The 23,280-nt window shown below is 33.9% G+C and overlaps 1 long non-coding RNA gene across 1 annotated transcript in view; it reads right to left on the reverse strand.

Annotated features, from left to right (window-relative positions):
- LOC128076151 (uncharacterized) overlaps positions 1 to 23,280 on the reverse strand; it is a 100,057-nt gene that overhangs the window by 56,231 nt on the left and 20,546 nt on the right. Inside the window, exons 2-4 of the long non-coding RNA XR_008204267.1 lie at positions 20,465 to 20,528; positions 16,958 to 17,032; positions 10,582 to 10,699 (exon numbers count right to left, since the gene is read on the reverse strand). This is a non-coding gene — a long non-coding RNA (uncharacterized LOC128076151). The remainder of the gene's footprint in view (positions 1 to 10,581; positions 10,700 to 16,957; positions 17,033 to 20,464; positions 20,529 to 23,280) is intronic.

Raw genomic sequence — 23,280 nt, forward strand, 5'->3', positions numbered from 1 at the left:
AGTATTGAATTTTAATCTAAACAGGTATTTCTTGAATTATGAAACTGTGAAAGAAAAATCTAGCAATTTAATTACATCCAAATTATCCAATTTCATGCCTATTAATACTACGATGTCAAATTGTTTCTTAATCTACTTTGAAGGGCTTTTTTGATATTCAAATTGTCACTACTGAGAAAATGTGGGTGTTTAGTAATATGCCAAATGGATTTGAACCATCAGAATTCTCAGTCATCTACTTATTGTGAATGTAGAGCTTTACAATAATTGGCATTTTGCAAAGAGCTTAGATTTGTGACAGTGTTTCTCAGCTGATGGTATAAGATTTTTATGAAAATTATAAACAAATATTTAGAATGTATCCACAGAAAAAAATTGAAAAACAGCACAGTGATAAAAGGCAAGATGCATGTACTTATTTAACAACAAAATATTTCAAGTTATCTATCTTTTTCTGAGTCAGAAACATTTATGAAAGCAATAATGATTGGAATAATTTATAAATGGCAGAAGTCTTGATGAATGCAAGTCTCACAGTACTTTTAAGTGCATCCTTTAGTTTAAAAAACAAAAACAAAAACAAAAAAAAACAACAAATGCAATTAGTGCTGTAGTAATTGTCAAAATGAAGACTTTGTGACCTTTGGCTGTAACCCAGTACACTGACCAATATTAAATATAATGCAATCAGGCACTTCACTGGTGCAACCACAAGAATCCAGGGTACTATAGGATTATCTGAAGTAAACAGTACCTCTGACTCTTCTTAAGGTAAATTGCTACATTATTAAACTGTTCACTTTCAAAAAACCTTAAAATTCTGTGTATAAATCGTATGATTGTATACCTACAATGGAGAATACTGATTTGGTGATAGCCTTACATAAGCTATAAAAATGTTACTCTGTGCTTGAAATTCTAGATGTGTCACAAAACCTTGGACATTGATTTGAATTATTAATCAGTAATTTTTTTCTAAAAGAGAACTCATTTTTCAGTGGTGAAAAAATGTCAACTACAACTAAGTTGCTGCAAGAGTGATATCCATCACCTTGGTCAACAAAACATTACACATTACAGAGATTAACTTCTGAGTTCATTTAGCAAGATTTGCAGCTTGAGATAAGAGCAGTTACCCTTATCACAAGTGGTATCTAATGTTTTTACTAAAGAAACTCGTCAACTCAAAAGATACTAAAAAGTAAGCCAAAACCTACATTCTTAGCTGGGGCATGCATGAGAAAAACAAATATCTTTGTCCGAGTCATCTGACTTTCTATTCTCCGTTTTCCAAGATTGGAAGATTATTCAAATTCTATTTACCCTAAAAAATCTTCATTCAGGTGAGTACAATATAAATGTTTAATTTCTTGTGTTGTCATTTATAATGGTAACAAAATTGTTAGTACTAAAGAATCACAGATTCGTAGCTAATAAGCAGGTCAGAAGATAAAGATTAACTGCTCTCTAACTGAGTTAAGGACTTATAATGAGGCATAAAAAAGAGCCACAAAGCACGAAAAAGAATGAGTGCAGTAAGAGTTCAAAGAAAGCAACATTCTAACTTCTTTTCATATTTCATTCCTAAATTTTTATGTTGGAATAATCACGTGCAATACACTATGGATTCGTTTCTGCCAGTCACACAAAATATGCTATTCCTTCTCAGCTCTGTATCATCTACAGCAATTTTATGTGCAGAGGTAAACTGGGGCATGTGATCCCAATGCTGCTTCTTACATCAATTTTTCCAATGTGCAAATTTCTACTTATTTCTGATTTATAACTCCATACGAATTAGAAACTAGGTTTCTTTGCTTCATAGCTATTAAAAAACCCACACACATCACGCAGCCTGTACTGCAAGTGCTGCCACTGTGAGAAGCAGATACCCATCTGAGTGAGGTGGAAGACCATAAGGAGCGTGACAGAAAGACTGACCAGTAAGATAAGCCACCATCGCTGGTGTAATATATAGCATTTGGACTATTTAACTCCTGCTATGAGCTACAGAGACAGTTCAGTACCATCACACATAAAACTAATTTACAGTTTAACTCAATTCTTATGTAGATTTATTTTATTATTATTATTATTTTTTTACTATAACAAAGAGCATATAAAATACTGGTTCTGTTATTCAAAGATGCCTTGTAGGTTTTGGAAAACACAGGCACCACTGAAGTAAAGGGACATCACACGTTTATACACGATCCCACAGAATTATGGAACCTCTATGGGATAGGTTTTGAATGGAAGGTAGATGTCCAAATGCTTTAAGTAGATTTAGCTGTGCATACTTATATGCCTATTGCTATAGCATGCATATCATTGTAAGCAAGTTTCATATTTGTAGGATCCCAACTATACAAAAAAAAATCGTTAAAATTTACTGGCTTTTGACACTTTGGACTACATGTATTATTTCAGATTTCATTTTTCTATGTGTTAAGGTTCTCAACTCCGTGACACTATGAAATCAATAGGGCAGGGAAGGACCTTCATGTGACCTTGACTGAATACAGGGTTCATACATTATATGCATACCACAACTGGGGAAGTGTAGGTGAAGGCCATTGAGAACAATCTTTCCAGTGAATCATAATGGCAGAAGCACCTCTCCTGATTCATTCTGTGAAAGAGTGCAACATTCACCACATTTCTTCTTTCTTACCTGCATGGGAAGTTTAATAGCTTTACATGACCTACGTTACAACAAAAAAAGAAGCTTCTGAGAAATAAACAAGTGAAGATCTACAGCACATTGTTCATAAAAAATAAATTTCATTGAGTTTAGAAGAATTACAGCACTGCAGAGACCAAGGGAATATATTCAAATGTACTGCAGGTTATGTTATAAAAGCTGGATTTAAAATTCTTCAGTGATGATACTGATCCTACTTAATGAATAACAGCTGCCTTAAATTAATCTATATTGATTAAATTTCATCTTGCCTCACAAAAAATAGCATTTAATTTAGAACATCACTATAACATCTCAATTGAAACAACTGTAAGATGAAAGCAACCACACGATGTCAGCAAATATTATCACCCTCCTAAGTCACACTGAAATTAGTCTTAGAGAAACCAGAAGGTTCTCTCTTCTTCTCTTCCTTTAATGACTCGTGATACTCTTTGATCTATGTTTCAAAAGCAAAGCATATTTTCAGTTTTATCACACCAGTGACAAACAGACCACCTAGCCCACTTTTCACCCTATTTTCCAACATCCTTTTCTTCTTCATTTGGCTTTATAAAGGTTCAAAACAATACATAAGATGAGCTATGCCCATCATAAATAATGAAAGGAATTCTTCAGGTTAAAACTCTAGAGTACGCTGCAGGTAAATGATGGATGTTGCTGCACACTGTCTGAGCTGGGAATAAGTCTAACTTGCTTCAGAGCTTTAGCAAGGGACTTCTGAGTTTGAAGGTAATACAGTCTGACTTTCTGCACACAAGGACTGTTTTCATCTCCAGTCTCAACCGTTGGGTAAAACACCCAGTAAAATGACCCTAAAAGTAGATATGTTTTACATTTAACAAGTTACTTCAGTGGTAGCTCTTACAAGAAGTATGCTAGAAATTGAAATTATTTTTCTTGTACAATAATGAAATGCTAACAAGCAGTTGCTTATCTGTTCTAGTATAGCTTATATTTTTTATGGCTTTAGTCAGATTTTTTGGACATATTACATCAGTCATTTGAACAGGGCTGCTCACCTAAGTAAAACAGTGTTTGATTATTTGTTTCCTAGGCTTTCAGTCTGATTTTGCAGCAAGATAAGTCCCCACAGTAAAAATCTGAGATATTTTCATGAAGAACAGCATTATCTTTTTTTATAGTTGCATTCACATGCTTTTGTTCACGTATAATATACCAGTTTGAAATTAAAAATATTGATTATTCCTTCTTTTGCATTCAAATGTTTAGAAGTTTTATTTCGCAGTATCTTGGGTGTGTTGATATATATTCTAAGTGTTGTTTCTGTCTTACATAAAATGAAATAAATAACAATTAGAATTGCAAAATTCTCCTTTTATTGCTTAGTGTTTTTATTTGTTTGTATTTGGTTGTGTATAATTCTGTATATCTGACACCAAGTGGCTCTTTGAAGCTTTATTAATTGCCAGCTTTTTCCTCTTCTATTTTTCTATACTTTTTAAGAGTACATTTTTCTAAAACAATGATTCCCACTTGCTGAATTTAATATTGTTTTCTAGAAACATAAAATCATGTCCCAGTTATCCTTTTTCAAAAATATACGGTGTTATTTTCCTATCATCTGCAATAAAACAGTAAGAGATAACACATAAATAACTATATTAACACTAAACATGTTCATTAAGTGCCTCATTTTCAAAATGTGTTACAGCTGGCCACTTATACTTGGCTGAAATTCAAATAATACAGGACAAGCAAAAAATAGCTGACTCCTGATAAGCTACTCAGATAAATTATTTCAGGGTAATCTATGGACTACTTACACAAATGAGAAGAGTAAGACAAAGTCTTCACTCACTGATCTCAAAAACAGTGCAATAAAAACCTCATGCTTGGAGGACAGTTTGAGTACACAGTTGAGTATGTGAGCATAGCAGAGTAAAAAATATCAAGGAAAATGGTACAATTGGTACAGGCTTGGATGTTCAAATAATGAAAATAGTAGGTTTTTTTTAGTATGCACTGTGATAGATGGTAGATCTACATTATATATAAGTGCCAGGCATCAGTTTTTTCTATCTGTTTTTTTCTACCTAAAAGAAGGCACAGACAAAAACTTCTTCACTTTAGTCCTCTGTTGTCATGCCAGCTGTTGGAGCAGTAGCGAAAATAACTTGATGCTCCACACTGTGGCTATTTGTAGCTTATATACGCAAAATTTAACAGTTTAAAGCAAAAGTGTATTTTGTTTTAAGAGTAATGCATCTTTGTAATGATTTTCCAATTTAGGAGATTATGGTGGAATAAGAATGTTTAAAGAGAACACACTGCAGAAATTTTGATGGAGAAACAAACAAACAAAAAAACCCCAACACTTTCAAGCCTTTGATTTTAATATTTCAATTGCTAATTTACGAATTTCTTTGTAGTTATAATATAGTTAATAGTATTAATACACTTCACTGATTACTTATTTCACCAAGCTCTTTTTCTAAATCCAGTCTAATTTATTTTTTTTTTTAATTTTTTTTTTTTTTTTTTTACTTTCTTGTCATTCACTGATATCAGGTTCTATGCTATTACTCCTATTTTTCAGAGCAGAGTGCATGGCTCCTTCTTGGCCTATTATTAGTCAATGTGAATCATCTACTGGTTCTTCTTTGTTATTTTCCAGAAGAAATCACAGACCCAATACTGGAATAGAACTTAAAACCTGAACCTAAATCATTAGACCATTTTTCCAGTGTACTTCTATGCACTGCATACTTCCATCTACTTGATGTTTCCATGGGTCTATATTTATTTGTAGCTATCTGTGTGTTGAGTAATTAGTAAGTTCAGGCTCCATTTTTGTTCATCTTATTCTAATTTTAATATGACTTTCTCCACAAGCATCAATGGTGTTACATCTTCATATATCAATATTAGAACTGTATTATTAATACACAGATAAATATTGCATGGATTATTTAATGCATTCAGAAGTTATTTCAGATTTTTTTCTTATTTTCATTAGAAAAAAAAACCCTACTTCTAAAGTGCTTCCAACATTTCTATTTGTTCCTATATTGTTTTAAGATGAAATGTCTTGTGTTTGTGAGTTTATGCCTTTATTAACACCACAGAAAAACAAACAACTCAAAACCTCAGTGCTTAATGGAATAAATTTGTATCAACATAAACAATCCCTTTCATTAAGAATACTTGCTGTCAGACAAGTGGAGATACTAAAGCATCTAAACCAATTTCTTAAGAAATTCTGCATAATATCTTCTTTGTAACCTTAGTGCTCTACTAAATTTCAGCAATCTGAAAGCACAAATCTGTAGGATAAGTTCCAACATAAAAATGTTTTCATAGTGCACTGCACTATCAGTTTGTATCTTCAGGACTAAAGCATTTTGTTTTCTGATTTACTTACTGTATCTTTTTAGATATATAGTAAGATATAATAAGATAGCTACAGATCAGATTTATTGCTTACAGCAGATAGCTTTATCAGTGCTTTTGTATAGAAATCCTACCCTAAAAACAACAGCATATTACAAGCAGATATTAGAAGTCTATTTATGTTTGTATACACTTATCTTTCTTTTCCTTTATATTCCTAATTAGTTGCAGTTATCTTAGATTCAGTAAGTAGACAAGTGATAATCATAAGAATTCATAGTCTGATGCTAATCTAATATTTGTCAGTTTTACATAAGGTTACATTGCTGTCTTTTCCCAGCATTAATTTCAAAGACCAAATAAGGATCTTACTGTTTTATCTACATTAGTTGCTCTACTCACACTTGTAAAATTTACAGGTATTTCTTTGAACCAGACAGATGTTAAATCACCTTCTCCGTTTAAGAACATCTCTGTTGTGCTTTTTGTTTTTCAACATTAATTACGCTGATGATAATTAATGAGCTTTCAGTGTAACCAGGAGAAGGTTCCCTCTGCAACGTCTATTCCTGTAAATTATCAAGTGCCAGAAAGTGTTGCATAGCCCTGAGGCCAAACTGCATAGACTGTTCATAAATGTCTTTCCCCCTACTTCTCCTAGCTGCATGACCAAATGTCATTAGTCATTTTGGGAATGACTCTGGCCTGTGCAAATTCCCCGGATTATATAAAGAAATTCACTTGGAGAATGCTACCTGGTACAGGTCAGGGTTAGAGTTTGGGTTAAAGGCATGCTATGATTTCAAGAGTAAGATGAACAATTCCTGCTAACCTGCCAGATGAATATTGGTTTATCAATACAGATTCAAACCAAAACTTTGGGTGCAAAAATTTTGTGGGCTTGGAATCATATTAAGATACCTTAAAGAGTCTCTAATCCATAACAATGAAGCTACATGGCATTCATTTGAACCCAGCTCCAAGGATCAAACAATTACTTGTATTTTCCGGAAAAACAGAATAATTTCTTTTCATGTCCTTCTCATCCCCACACATCTCTGTAGAGATGACTGTGCAGCTAATCTGTCTTTGACCCCTTCTGAATAACCTTGTACAAAGTAAGGACCTGTCAAAAATTGATTAAAAATCAGTTATTTCTCCCCAGGGAACCTCACGCACAAAGTCTCTTAGAGGATATTAATCAGTTTCATGATCTGTAAAGGTCCAGCCTTGTTATCTATTGACTTTGGACAAACTGGGTGTTCTTTAATGCCTACCTCACGTGTTTTTTTTTTGTTAGAAAAAGAGGCAAAGGAGAATGATGAGATAATCACACAGCACTCCTGCTAAGGTCTATTTATGTATGTCAAATTTCATCCAGTGATTGAGCCTTCCAACTCTGCATTTTTTGACTATACCCTTTTCAACACTGCACAGTTCTATCTTCTCCTATCTGCAAAATTAAAATATTCTCTTGGCTTAAAAGAAAATAAGTTTCCATTTTCCTCTTACCTGCACTGATTTAGCATGTCATGAGGGTATTTTTTCTCATATTTGGAGAAAGGCTGAATGACCAAAGATGAAGCAAAAGCCATTAATTCTTAAAGGCCATTCACCTTCTGGCAATTCCATCATTTATTGCTCTTCTTTACTCCTCCCTGACCTTACTTTTGTACTGCTTCCTCTCTCACTTTTCCATCTCTCTTCCTTTTCATTGTTTTTTCTCCTTTCTCTCTCTCTCTTTTTTTTTATTAAAAGGATTCATACAAAAGTTCTGGCTTCTGCATAACCTGAAACTATATTTTATGCAGAACAAAATGATAGAAATTATATTAAGTAACAGAGCCCTTTAACAACATACTGGAAAATGAATTTTGTACCAGTGCTGTTGGTGAAAAAGGTATTATCTTGTTTGAACTACAGAAAGGAAGTCAGCAGCCTAAAGCCTGACACCGTCTTAAGCATGACTCATCAGCCTCTCTTTCAGGGACATCTGATTTTGTGTACCCAAAAATCAGCTGCATTTCCAACAGCAAGCCCAGAATTGCCCACTAAATGTGCTAAGTGCAAGATGGGTTACAAAGAGAGCTGGTTGTCTAGACTGTGACTAAATAGTTTCTGACATGGGACAAAGGCTGGCAGTGGAGTGGCCCATACAAGCTATTTGTGCTCTGTACTGTGCATCCCCAACAACCATTATGCTAGTGTAACACTGCCACTGATTAACTTCAGATTTTCATTTAAGCTGAGTCAGAATTATTTATTTGTGCTTTTTCTCCTTGCCATTGGCCTGTCTCTATTAATATTAACTTGGGATACTCAATAATTTACTTTATGCTTTATGAGATGAAAAACACTCCGAAAATCTCTTCCTTCCTTCTCTATCAGGCAATTAAAACACATGTTTAGACAATCCATAGAAGCTAGTTTTTACTCTCAAGCAAAATGTAAGGCCTATCAAAGAAAATTAGTTTTTTTTTTTTTTTTTTTTTTTTTTTAAATGGAATTCCATTTAACAATTTATTCTAGTCATTTACTATCAGGCATTTGAAGTGTTCTACTTGATAGGTAGATTCATTTTAATACCCAATAATGATTAATGATCAGTGATGTGCACTATTGTCAATTTTAAATAATGTTACTAACATTAAATTGACACTTTCAACCAATAACTCCTTCCAAGTATTTAGCTCCATGAACACTTCCAAGAGCTTTTTAGATTTTCAGTAATTTTTTTCAATACAAAAAACACTTATTAGCAAAATTTTTAATAGTTTTTAAATCTCTTCATGACCTACTTGGTACTACAAGCTTACAAATTCAGACCTTACAAGCTGTGATACTCAACAAATACTATATCCGATAGGCAGCGTACATGTAAAGCTACCACAACTGAAAAATACCTCATTTGTTCAATGTGCCAAGCGAAAAAGAAGATTTAGAAAACCATTATCTAACTGTTCCTGCTTAATTATTAAAATTACATTATTAAAACTTTTTTGCCCCCAACAATAAAACACATTGAAACATTGATACCTACATTGCTTATGACTCTATTGGCTTTCAGTAAAACACTTGGCATTTTTTTTATACTATTAAAGAGTAAATTCTGAAACAAGAGGGACTATTAATTACTCATTCATTTTATATCAAAACATGCATTTAACACAATTTTTTTTTTGTGTGTGGAAAAGCAAAAACTGGCAGACAAATAACTCATAAGTGACACTAATGAGAAATGGGAGATGGAGTGGAAAGGTTTTAAATGTGTCCCATTATTTAGCAGGATAATTAAGAGCACAGCTCTAGCATGGCATTTTATTATAGAAATAGGTAAGATCCCATCTCACCGCAAACAGGTGTTGTAATGAAGCAAAGCAAGATCATTTTTATGAGGTTCTTCTGGTCCAAAGAAGATTGCAGATTTTTTTAAGCTACTTTAATTTAGAAGTACGCACGCAGATCTTGGGAAACAACAGGGACAGTAAAATATGATATGGAAAACCATTTCCAAAACTGTTGATTGAAGTTTTCCCCAGAGAAAAAGAAAACATGTTTTCTCTCACACCTTATAAATATTGTTTGCTTTCTCACAAATAATGTTTGGCTAAGCAACTGTTATCAAACTAAACTCATTATATGGAAAAGACATTACAGCCTTAATGTAAATGAACTTCCATGACAGATTCTTTACAAGAAAAATAAGGTTTCTGATACTTCAATTCATCATGAAGCCTTAAACCTCCATAAATATTGCCAGTGAAATTTTGTTACAGACCTCTCACAGTTTTACAGTTTTGTCATTAACACTTGCTGTCAAGCACTGCAAAATACATTGTGATCAACAGAAGATCTTTAAATTGAGTGATGCAATATTTACAATGGTGTAATTGTAAGAAACATCTAGGCTAACGCTTCCTGTTTGGAAACTTCAATAGCATATGCATAACTTATAGGGGAGAAAATTGTACTACTTAAATACCTTTATCACAAGCTCTTTTATATATTACTGTAAACAAACAAGCAAAACTTACAGCAAAACTGTGGGGCTGCTTTTTTTTGGAGTGCAGGTCTTTTCAATTTAAGGTTAAAATACATTAGTATACTAAAAAAAAACCTTTAACTCCTGTCTTTCAAATACAGTACCTGGGAGAAAGTAATCCATGAAAATGACAGAACACACTGGAAATCCTTGGCAAGCTCGTACAGAATGGTTTGAGAAGCACTCATGCTGATACCCAAAAAGCCGTACTGTGGGACAGCATGACTTGTATCATAAAGGCTAAACTTTCAGAAATGTCTGTAAAATGTGGAGGTACACTACAACCTGTGGAAGTGTAACAGCTAGAGGCAGATTTTGACTGTGTTCTTTTTTTTTTTTTTTTCAGGTGAGGAAAACACACAAAACCATAACAAAAAAGATGGCTTTTTCAAAGGTTCTACAACAGAAAACACGCAAATAGAAGACACCACATGAGACAGGCCAACAAATAGATTACACAGACTTTCACTACAGCACTTACCTGGTAGTGGACACATCGAGCCACAAGATGGGATGTGTCATCCTCTAGTTCAGCACCCATATGATCTTGGTACGAGGACAGCAGATTGTGGATTCTGCAGTGTGGCAACGAGCTTTCCCTGGAAAAGTAATACTAGTGAGACTGTGTATTTCACTTCTGAAACAATCATTTGGATATTTTGTGTAAATGCATACAGAAGATATTCAGTTATCTGCAAAGAGAACTTTGAAATTTATTTTCACAATAAAACAGAAAACCAAAGAACCATTTCCCAAATACTTCTAGGGAGACTAGAGTGCAGCAAAATGCTTTTGAAAGTAGATATTTTGTTCTAATTTTGAACAAATATTAATGTAACAATATGATAGGGCCTATTTGTGCGCTTACTAGAAGCTTTCAGATGCAATGGCATCAGTGTTTTCAAACCATTGTAAGAAAGCAGAACCCATTTACATTATCAGGTTTTTTTGTTTGTTCATTTTCTCATTTTCACCACTCTTGATTTCCAGGGTCAATAATTATTGATGGACAAAATAAGGAAGACTGCATAGAGCATCAACAGCAGCTAATAACTATAGAAATGGCTGGAATATCATCAAACCCCACAAAACTTTCTGAACCTGGGAAACACAAATTCAGAAGCTCATGATAGCTTCCTCTTTTTCTATTTCACTTTATTCACTGGAGGTTGAGATTCGTTACACTAAAAATCTAAGGAAGTGAGGTGTTGAGATGAAAAAAGGAGGGAGATACAGAACGAAAGAACTGTGGAAATTGGAATTTAAAGCATAACTAATATAATTTGGCTGATTTTGCTGCAATCCTACTGGAAAGAAAAAAAAAAGAGTAAAGTTCTACAATTTTAAAAAACAGCTTCCTGAGATGCTCCTGATCTTCTACCAAGCTCATAATACTTGAAAGAGCTTGAAATTAATTGTCTAAGGTGATTAGCCAAGAAGTGATGATGATGCATGCTATGTGATAACCTGCAGCTTCTTTTACTTCTAACAAATAGGGGAATCTGTAGCTCTACTACAAAGGAAGCAGAGATGGAGGAGAAAAAAAAAAAAAACAACTCCAGTGGATGCAGAGCATTGAGCAGCATCGCACTGAACACTTGCCTCTTCATCATGCATTTCTGGCCATTTCTTTATCTTGTGCAGTGTGAGAATTTTTGTCTCTTATTTACTAACACTTTACAGGAAACCCTGCAGACTTGAATATTTAGATTTTGAGTCCAAACTGCCCTAAATTGGGATGAAAAGTCTCAATGATTTCACTAAGTAGGAAGTACTGTATCAGTAATTTTCAACTTGTTTTACATTTCATGCCTCTATTCCAGAATTAACTTCTACTACAGTTTTTTCCTAGACTAATATCTGTCATCACGCTGAAATGACTTAGAGAACTTTTAAAATCTTATTTCATTTTCTCCCCAAAACTTTTGTTGTGAGCGGCCAGGTGCTGGCAGCAGCAGCAGCAGCAGCAGCACGGGCCCTCTGAGGAAAAAGGCCCAGCCTACCACAGCCACTTCCACAGCTGAGCCATCAGCAGAGCTGCTGAGTGAATGTTCCAGAAAAGGCTAAGTGCTGGAGAGCGGGACAAAGGAAAAACAGAAACAAGGCTGTTAACACTGAGGGCAGAGCAAAATGGAGCGGGGAGGAGGAGAGCGCTGAGTGCTAAGAGCAGAGGCAGCATGGCCTGTTTTGGCCACCATGGCTATGGGTAAGTGATCTTCCTACATTTACCTCGGCTTTTATTTATTTATTTTTTTCCCCACTGATTTCATGAGGAGGGGGACAGCAGTGTCGTCAGCTGGCCAAAGTCAATGCACCACACCTGCCTTTTTCACCTCCACACAAAGGGTTTCATCTTGATACATTCACTTCTCCTGTTAAAGCCACAACCTTGTATTTCAGCCAGCAGTTCCTCATGAGCCTTGTTTTCAGCTCTTCAGTGCAGACCCTAATGCTGTAAGGACAATTTTTTACCTGTTGGAGCTGAGAGAAAAATCAGGCTCAAAGGTCTCAGCTCCACTTTGTAACTCATTAAATACGTAGGTATTTAATATGTAGCAATGCTTGTGAGTTGTTTCAATGGAAACTACAACAGACATTATTATATGCGTTAGGAATCTAACATCCTCTGCCACTTTAAAAGCTTAAAATGATAGTGGCTGAGAAGAAATTTCTCTTTGTTTGTACTTAATGTTTTGGTTCACACTTTACTGCACTCTCTTGCTATCCATTAAACCTGCTGTGAGCCATAGAGAAAGTATCAAATTTTGTCTGTGGAGATTATAATAGTTTAAAATTTTAAAGTTACTACATCACTTCATATTTTGTGCGGTCATTTATTCTTAACATAATAGTTAGCAGTAATGACTTTTTACTAATAAACATATAATTATGGCAAAAAGTATCCTAATTAGCTTTGGTAATACAGTAAATTTGCTGGAAGGTATTAACCATTTAAAGCTTTAGAACTGATTGGCAATTTCTGCCATCCATTCTTTCTTTCTATAGGGAACAGAAAAATATTAGGGTTCTGAATTAGTCAAATATATATATAAATTACTTGAGTTATTAATGTAAATTGTACATAAATATTTTAGCAATTAAAAAAATAACACTGATGGTTTGCATTATATGGTTTTTTTTATAATAATGTCAAAACATGTTAAGTAGCAACTTATGTCATGATAATTGTTACTCAAAATACAAAAATATTTGCATTACACGATGTTATGGTGTGGAATACTGATAACCAAAAATCATAAAACCATGACAAGGAATTACGAAATTATACACTATGCATTACATCAACTAATACAAGGACAAAAACAATAACGGTTCTATTATTCAGCTGGATATACAACTATTTCTTTTTAATAAAAAAATACATACCCCAGAATCACCAGGAAATCAAACAGCCAAAATTGACTCCCACCAGCTGCTCACAGTTACTTAAGGCCCTACTCATTAGTAGGCTTCTCTCAGCTGTGGCTCATTTATTTTTCTCCACATACTCCTTCTATATCAGTGATATAATTCCAGCTGATTTATGCACTGAGGTGACACACTTCATCAGGTTAGATTAATTCACCAACTCCTGTGTGCTATTATAGGCAGTTTTTGGCTCTATACTTATGGAAATAGTTGGACAGTTAAGGTTAGCATTTGACATGACAAAGAGTAATTTTTTTATACTTAAACACACATTTCATTCAATGGTCACATGTAATGAAAGAGCACATAGGCCCAGTCATTTTACAAATGCATAACAAAACCAGAATATTTTTGGTTGAAGTTTAATGAGAGTTTAAACTTCAGCCTTCATCAGTGGGAAGGGATAAGGAGAGGAGAAATGTTTTCTTACGTTATCTCTAACATTTGCAACTACAAAGAAGTCATACAGTTTTCAGGGGTTTCTGGGGTAGTAAGCTTGTATTTGTATTATATTATGTAGTATATACATCTTGAGTTTTTGTGATTCGCCTTAATCATTTTCAAAGCTCATTTTCCAGCTAATCCATGTTTCTTTACTGTTTGGCACTGTTTCACTCTTGTCCAGCATGTTCTGTATTTCTGCACATTGCTAGAGGTTGTAAGGGATTTACTTGTTTTTCTCTATGTAGAATTGACAGCACTTCTTGCCTTCTAACTCTTTGATTAACAAGGAAGGTTTCAACATTGCTCCTTTCAATTATCAATTACAAATGGAATATGAGCAAGTAGCAATCTTTGAAATACTTACTAGTCAGACCAGAATCTTTTATTCCTCTGTGCACTATTGTTTTTTTTTTTTCCTTGACCATCACACAGCACCTCAGAGTATGTATCTCATTACAGATTTTACTGTATTTCACAGAAAATAGGGCTCAAAAGAAAACTAACAAGCGGAATAGAATTGCTCTATGTGATGAGGAACTGAGAAAGAATTACCATAATTTGTGTGAATTTCACCACTGAACTAGAAAAAAATGAAGAATTTTAAAGAAGAAAGTATACCTAAAATTATTTTTAAACATTATATTTCTTTGTTTGTTTGCTTGCTTTCATCTTTGAGTAAGATAGAGTGTTTTGGAAGATGGGGTTTTCTATGATCTCCTGCTGGGAATAGTTTCATGCGAAGCTGCCTAGTGCTTTGTGAAGTATATAAATAGGGTGACAAGTTACAGCTAAATTTAAGAGAGAAGATGTCAACTTAAGCTTAATGCTTTAAATCTTGTTACTTGCACGATTCTTATGTGATACATCTACAGATGCGATCAATGGAAATTGAAGTTCCTTCATTATAGAAGAGAAATTGCTGTTGGTATATCATTTTTCATTAAAATCTGGTGTGCATCCTTCCCAACTGTTTTGCCAGAAAATTTATGATACTCCAGTTGAGCTATGATTATTGTTATTTTTTTATACACAAGGACTTGTGCTGGGAATAAAAAGGAGAAGTTAATGCACTCCTATAACTGCTTTTCCATATCTCTATCCATATCCAGTATTTAATAGTTACAATTGCTTAAAGCAGAAAAAAAAAAAAAAAGACAATTTGAGGGTATTGTTAAAATGTAGATGATTCAACCTGAACTCTTTCATGAAGATTGTCTACATATGAAGGAAGATCAACATACAAAGAAGTTGCATTGTAAATAGATTTTTAATATACAAGCCTATGTAAATAGAATTTCTACAACACCGAAGTCTAATTGCTTCTCCCTTTTCTAAGAAGCTGGTAGATATCAACTATATTTTTACATGTGATAAAGAACAAGATTATAAGTATGCCTGGTGCTCTGCATACAAATATTTTTATAAATAAAAGTTTATGACTATAAAGTGCTCATTGCGTGACAGCACAAGATTCTTCTCAGCATTTGCTAAATGAAATTTCTCACCTTCTCTGTTCCTAAAATAAACTGCTCTTCACACCTACTACACACTTTTCACTTTTCCTAAATAGTTTCACACACTGCCTATGCTTGCTGTCTTTGTTTGCTAGCCTGTAAGTCCTTTTCTCACTGCGTCCAGCCACTGTGACGACTGCTGATTCATTTGATAAAAGCCTACTCTTCATTTACTGGTATTTCTCCAAGTACGATGCACTACCTAACCCTTGCCGTTTGTAATTCCCCATTTAGTTGATCTTGTTTCCAACATTTCTTGCCACTAGAACACTGAACCTACCTAATTTGCATTTTCATATGACCATAAATGCCTAACAGCTTGAATCTGCTTACCTTGCACTTTCTCTATATTTACTCTTATCTGCAGTATCTCATTAACAGCACAGACCACAAGAATTCAGCAATAAAAACAGACTGTTCATATAAAGTAGCTATAACAATGGCACTCTGTGTTTGATTAACACATCTTTTCAAGGTGTCAAAGTAATATTTACCCATAAACTTCTGGTTCTTCAAGTTGCTTCAGTGTGACTGAACTCTGATCTTTATTGCGTCAATTTGTCTGCATTTCTCTTTATCATGGGTCTGATTACTGCAGACATAAGGTTTGTTGCTGAAGAAACAGAATTCAGGAGCCACTAGTGTGCTGCAAGCTTAGATATTGGGAAGTGTTTCAAAAAAAAAAAAGAAAAAAAGAATTGCATGCCACACTAGTTATCAACTTACCAACATTAGGATAAAAATTGAAATCAAGTCCAGCTCGTATTTAGTGTTGTTTTCTTTGTTACAAATACAAGATCTTCACTATTGGCTTGCAGATAGCTACTAGCTGTCTTGGATCATTATCTTCTGTTTCCCTTACAGTATTCAGCTATTTTTATATTTTAATGTGGCACAGAGAGTGATTTTTAACTGGGTCTCTAGCAATTAAGTATTAGATAGATATGTGTAATATACCCAGCTTGTGTGAAGTCTTAGCTAAAAATAATAATAATAATAATAAGTACTAAAATAATGATAAGTCAGGAAGTAGACAATGAAGCTTGAAAAGAAGACAAAAGGAAGTACAAACTTCCTTAGCTAAATTTTGCTGCAAAGATGATATAAAATATAACTAAACTCTGAAACAATTTCACCTATGGCTTGGCCCAGTTTCTAGACTAGTACTGTGAAAAAAAGGGCATTTAAACTAGCCTGTCTAAAATCTATTTCTATTAAATTACTGTACATGTACTGAAAATTTACCACTTCTTACCTTCAAAATATTTTTTCTCCATGACAAAATAAAATAATAATAATAATCATCATCATCATTATCATCATCATCATAATTATTATCTTTCAGCAGTTCACCTTCTTTAGAAACATTTGCTTATCAAGTAACTTTCAGAAATCCAAGCAAAGTAATTCAATAGCGTCTCCCTTTCCTGTAATACCTTGACACTTGCAATTGCATAAAAAGTACTTTACCAATTATTTTTGATTTGGTTTGTTCAATACCAGATGTCGTTGAATGTAGTGACAAACTTCATTATCACGTGTGGCCTGTGAAAAAATTAGAGATGTAAGTAAATAAACAAATCCAGTTTTTAATTTTATTTATTTATTTTTGTCTTACATGAGCTTTACAAGCAAAAAAGATTTTTTTTGGAAATATTTCTGATCTTTATATATAAATGTCTGTTTTGAAATTTCTTTTCACTTTGAATTCTGTAGGTTAGCAAAATATCTGTCAAGACATTTCCTTCAACAAAAATCAAACACCTGATATTTCAGACTTGGTTATTTAGAAGTATAAGCTATTTTTAGTAAAAACATTACCCTGTATTTCAAAGGGAATAATCTATTCATATCTGAAAAACATAAAATGTTGAAGCCAAATTGAATTTTTCAAACTATTTCTGAGTTTAAATATTCATCTTATTAAGTCTCACTTTCAATTTCAATAAATCTATGTTTTTATAATTAAAAGCAGTAGCATTAATGGAAACTAATTTGAATTTCTAAAAATAACTGTTTCCATGAAATGACTATCAATCAATCAACCCCTTTGAGATAAGAGCCCTATTTTGTCCTGATAGCATTACTGGTTTTATGGTATTCTCAGCTGAATTTGTTTCCTGCAAAAATGGACTTCCTTAAAATGCTGCTATGTCACTATAGAAAAGTGTTTTAAACCAATATGTTCAGTGTATTCACATGTTCAAAAGCACGTTTAAATAGTTTTTATTTGCACTGCATTTTATTCATAAGCATATATACACAGAGGCACAACCCCCTAATAAAACAGAACCTTAATAACTAAAGTTGGAGTATAAAATTCAAATGAACACCGGACTCTCTACCGACTGGAGCACATTACTGAATTTGCCTTTCCTGTTACATATTCTTGAATATAAGAAAGTTGCATCCATTTTACTTAGACAGCAATTATTAATTTCCACAGAAGTAATGATCATGGCTGACCAATGTGATGATGAGAGCACTGGAAGAGTTAGATTAGAAATCCTCAGAATGAACCAGGCACAAAAATCTTGCAGAATGTACTGTGTGTACTAGACAGCCACCTCCTATTGTTCAGGGAACTGAAACAGCATTTGCCAGGGCTTCAGCTGTCCAGCTCTGACTGTAGGCTGTTTGTAACAGCTATTGTTGTAAGTAGAACTGATAAATATTCCAATCCAAAAATGTTATGGCAAATAAAGGGAAAAAGAAAATAGAGAGATCTTCCTTTCAGACTTCTTTTGGACCTGGATATCAATTGCCAGGTAGGAGTAACTGGCATTCAAATTGTCATCTTCATTTTACTGCTTAAGTTTCAAAAGAGGGGGACAAAGTTTGACTCAGTCTTGTGCAGAAGTGACTGACCTCAGGTTGTGGCTTTACACCAACAGACAGCTAAGTGCCGTTCCACTGCATTCACACTCTGTTCAGCAGGACAGGGTTGAGGGTCATGGGGGGGAAAATGAGATGGAGGAGGAAAAAAAAAATAACTTGCATGGCTTAATATGAGAATAGTTTATGGAAGGAAAAACAAAAAACAAAGCCATCACTGTACACATCTTTGGAAACTGCCTCAGTATGCATTCCTTGGGCAGACAAATTTGCCAAGTGATGGTGGAAATCAGGGAGATCTGATTATCTGCCATGATGATAGAAGGTAGTTTTGCTGTTAGACTTATCTTCTTTAATTCAATTTTTGGACATGCATTTTGATGATTTTAGATAAATGTTGATTGAATTTCTCAGAAGTACGAAAAAAAGTTCACATAATCACAGTGAAGAATAATAGGACAAAATGAATGCTTTAAATTAATACTGGAGTCTGAATGGTTGTTACAGTTTCTTGGTACTGTAGTTACTTGACTCTATCTTTAAGTGTATACTAACTGCATATTTATACAGACAAGTCTAGCATGTTTCAAATACACAATACTTATTGTAATCAACTTCAGCAACCATACATTATTAAAGAGTTCCAGAATTAAACCAAGCTAATTTCCTCAAAGAATCTTTTCCAAACAAAATATGGCTAAAATGAATATTTGGCTTTGGGCTTTACATTTGGAAGACTGCCAGATTTAGCAAAAAATATTTCCGAGTTTTCCATTTCATTTCCTTACATCTGAACAACATTTAAGGCTAGCTTCAAAAAAAGATGTGATTTTGAGGGGAAGTAATTTACTTTTATTTTTAATTTTGTTAAATAAAAGGCATACTTATTATTTAGGATTTTCAAGTAGTCTTTAGGGTAATTCAGTAGCTTAATTACAAGACAGCTTTGCTGAGGGCATAGTTGACTGAGAACAGATATGTGTGGTGTGGGGAAAAAAAAAAAAAAAAAAAAAAAAAAAAGTTGTGGCTTTGTGACATGTAACAATTGAAATTGAAATGGAATAAAACCCAGAGCAACTCAGCCCAATGAAAACATCACATCAAGCCTTACTACTAACTAGGTGCTGCAAAAACACAAACCACAAGAGGTCATCTTCAAGATCACACCCTAAGTGCCTTGGACTCTCTGGAAAGACTGAGGTAATCAGGCCTGTAATCTATAATGATATATATTTATACAGAAAGACTCTCGCTGAGAAATTTTCATTTGATTTGGAGCAAATTTGTCTCTTGTTATCAGAGGTTGAATGCTTCATCATATTCCTAATTTCTCCCTTGATCTTGAAAAGCATACAACATTCCTCTCCCAATACACTGCTGCTCTGCACCTCTTCTGTCTTCTGCATGTAGAGCAAACTAGATGCTCCAGAGATATCAGTCCATAACAATTCACAGAATCTCCACAGATTAAAAGCCAAATGAAGACCATAAATAATGCATGTAAGATTAAGTACTATTTACCTTCTTCTTGGGTGTATTTTGTGAAGTCTGTTTCTGCATCTAGCATACAAATGTAAATTAGCCAGTTTTAGAAGATAAATTGGGATGTATTCAGGATAGCATCTTTAAAAGCAGTACAGAGCTCAAACTTGTTATAATGAGATTTTGTTAGAGGAAAAGGAAAAGAAAAAATAAATGTTGGTCCCTGGTAGTTGGATTATTAGTATTGCTTCTTTTCCTAACACTGATGGCTAAAAAACTCATGTTGTTATTTTATGTAATAGTAGTAACATTTTAGTAATTGTAGCACAAATTTACTCATTAGGCAATACATAATTCTGGTTGTATAATTATCTGGTATTATCAAATGTTAATATCAGATAACATGTTGGCAAATTTCAGCATGGCAGTAATATTAGCTACTGTTGTCACATACAGAATATAGTTTGGTTTATTCAGGCTCCGTGCTGCCAGTGAAAAAATATGTCAGCTTTTGTTTTAAAGAAAAAAGCATCATAAATAATTTTATATCTGATGCTACAGTCAACGTTTGTGAAAGGACAGAATCCAAAAGTTTTATTACTAAAGCAAACAAGTTTACTAAAAGAGTAGAACAAAAAATGACTTCTTCGTGGTGCTTACCTTAATTCTTATCTGTCAGGAAAACTGTCTTCTCACTTTCTCTCACTGTCTTTTCCTAAAGACCCTATCAATGAAAAATGGCAAAGAAAGTGAAGAAAAATTTGTCTTCATTTTATGTGCACCATGTACTGGTTGTTTGGTGATACTCTAAAAGATATTGTATAGCAGCACTCAATTTTGAGTAACCTCCAGAGGACTTCACTGACTGTATTCTTCTTGTTAAATTCTCATGTGTTTGTAAAATAACTAGTGTACAGGTCAGCTCTCTTGTGCATTTTTGCTCAAATATTTTCCTCAGGAAACGCACTGCTGCTAAAGACAATAAATTAAACGAGACAAAGTCAGAAAGTGCAGAACTCATTCTTAATAAAGGTAGTTAATATGCTACTTGATGGGTTTCTGCTAGCTGAAGCTATGGAAGGGTCTATTTTAATTTAGCTTGTATTGAATTAATTCATTTGACAGAGTTTGAGTGCGATTTCAGAGTAGAGCAGGGTAATGGCAGATCGTCTCTTTTAAAAACATAAAGTTATTCACAGTAGGTAAGAGACAAGGTAAATGAGTTTCATTCATCTATCTCCTTTCCCTTCTCTGGATTTCAAATCCATCCATCCATCCCCAACTCTTTTTTTTTGTTGTTGTTGTTGTATTAAGTATTCAGGATTCAGTAGTAACATGCAGAGCCAAGCCTAATAACTCTAATAAAAATCAGAATACAAGATCTCTCCTGATTACTAGGATACTAAAAAGGGTTGTTTCCTCTTCTGTAATAAGTCACTTTCCTGCAGAGAATTTTTTTTATATATAATCAAAATAGTTGACTGAAAAACCACTACTAAATATGCATTTCTCATGGCCAACATCTGAGATATTTTTTCCTTGTCTTCTCACTAGTAATAATGCCATGTACTTGAACAAAGCAGAAATGAGACCACTTCCAGGAGATAATTAGCTGCCCTATATTATTTTTGAAAGATCATTAGAGACCTTTAATATCCTCAAGAACAAAAATGCAGTAGCTTCTCTCTAAGGAAAAAAGACACTGTTCCCAAATACAGTTTGTAGATGTAGAGTATGTAATCTACACTTACTTATTAGAAGCTAGCTGCAGATGATATTGGGCTCTGCATCTACAGATTTTCATGAGCAAGTAGATCTGTGCACCTAACAATCAGTAGTACAGATTCCAGATTGTTTACCCACTTCAATTTAAATAAGAATATGAATTATAACTGAATAAATTGAATTTATTCTATAAAACACTAAAAAATTAAGAAAGTCACCAGGAGATGTAGCTCTTCTCAGAGAATAAAAGCATAGTTAGAAAGTATTATTTTTTGGCTTCAGAGAAATCTCTTACTACAAGACAAAAGGCTGTATAACAAATACAGATAACTAGAAGATTTAGGGACTCACTGGACTCTCATCTTTCAGAGACCATGATTTCTTGGTAAAAATACCATTCTTCTTGCTTTCAGGGAAAAAAAATAAATCTTTCTTTCCTCTGTCTTAAAGGTGGTCAGAGAAAAAGATGGGGATTGGGAAAAAAAGATCTATTAAAGGGAGAAATTCTGTCCTCTATAAAAGTCAGAAGGAATCAATGGTATAATCCAAGACAGTACGGAGGGAGAGGAAAACCAAAGGGAAAGTTGTCCTGTAGGTATTCATGTCACACGGTGGTAAGAGTAGAATTATACAGAAGAGGACATGACACGCTCCATTCTTTGGGGACAATAGGCACACTAGGGTATTTATGTGCTTCTGTTTTAACCTACTTCTGAAGTGGAGTGTTTTGTTTATGTACAATAGAAGTAGAGAAATATCACAGTGCTATATTTATTATGCAGTTTCTAAAGAAAGTTGCTGTTGATTCTAAATGACTTTTTCAGTTTTCATTGACTGTGCAAATAGAGTCAAGATTTGATTACAGAGGAAAGTATTAATTCAGCACTCTATCTGTAACTCACTGTCCACACAGAAAATGTAACTGGAATTTACCTTACGTTTTTGGAAGAAGTAGTCTAACAAATCCAGAATAAATCCTTGAATTGAGAAAAGGTGACTTAATAAGCAGTATTAAATCCTATCTATATGCTTCTAAAGCTGACTTTGTTTATGAGCTTGAGATGAAAAGTTGTAATGTTTCTAACTTTAATGAATTATCAAATATGCTTGTAACAGATTGGAGAAGGAAAGGAAGAGATTAAACATGGTGAGGGAGAGAAGAAAAAGGATGGGGAGAGAAAAAATAAGGAGCTTTTCAATTGCATTCATATTTTTAGCTGCTATAACTGTTCAGAATGACAGTTGTAGGAAGAAGTGTTACTTTTCTGAAAATTTCTCATAACTGTTGATGAAGGTGAAAGCCTGAATATCAACACTGTCCTCTGTGAGGAAGGAAAAAGGGTGCTTATGTTTTTCAATTTGTAGTAGTTCCACATCAGTATTTTAGTACAGATCTGTAATACTTAAAAGGGTCCCTATGTGTTATTATGCTAGGGTGTGTTGAGTAATTCCAAACAAAGATGTGTGTGAACATTAGATAGTTGTCTGGTTGACAAAGAAACTCACAACATTGCTTTATATGCTACAGAAAAATAACAGCAAAATTAAAGGTTGTGACAAAATCCTAATCTGCTCTATCAGAAATGTTTTGACAAATTCCGAGTTTTCTGCTACAGCAGACAATATCCTGTTTATCTGATCTTAGGCGTAGTATGATAACAATGAAAGGGATTTTGAACCCTGCACTTCTCCAAGCAGTAAGAATTCTCTCAATACAGCAGTAAATTAGAATGTGTTCAAAAAGGAGTGGA

The sequence above is a fragment of the Tympanuchus pallidicinctus genome, unplaced genomic scaffold (assembly GCF_026119805.1).
Source record: "Tympanuchus pallidicinctus isolate F22 unplaced genomic scaffold, pur_lepc_1.0 scaffold13, whole genome shotgun sequence".
NCBI lineage: Eukaryota > Metazoa > Chordata > Aves > Galliformes > Phasianidae > Tympanuchus > Tympanuchus pallidicinctus.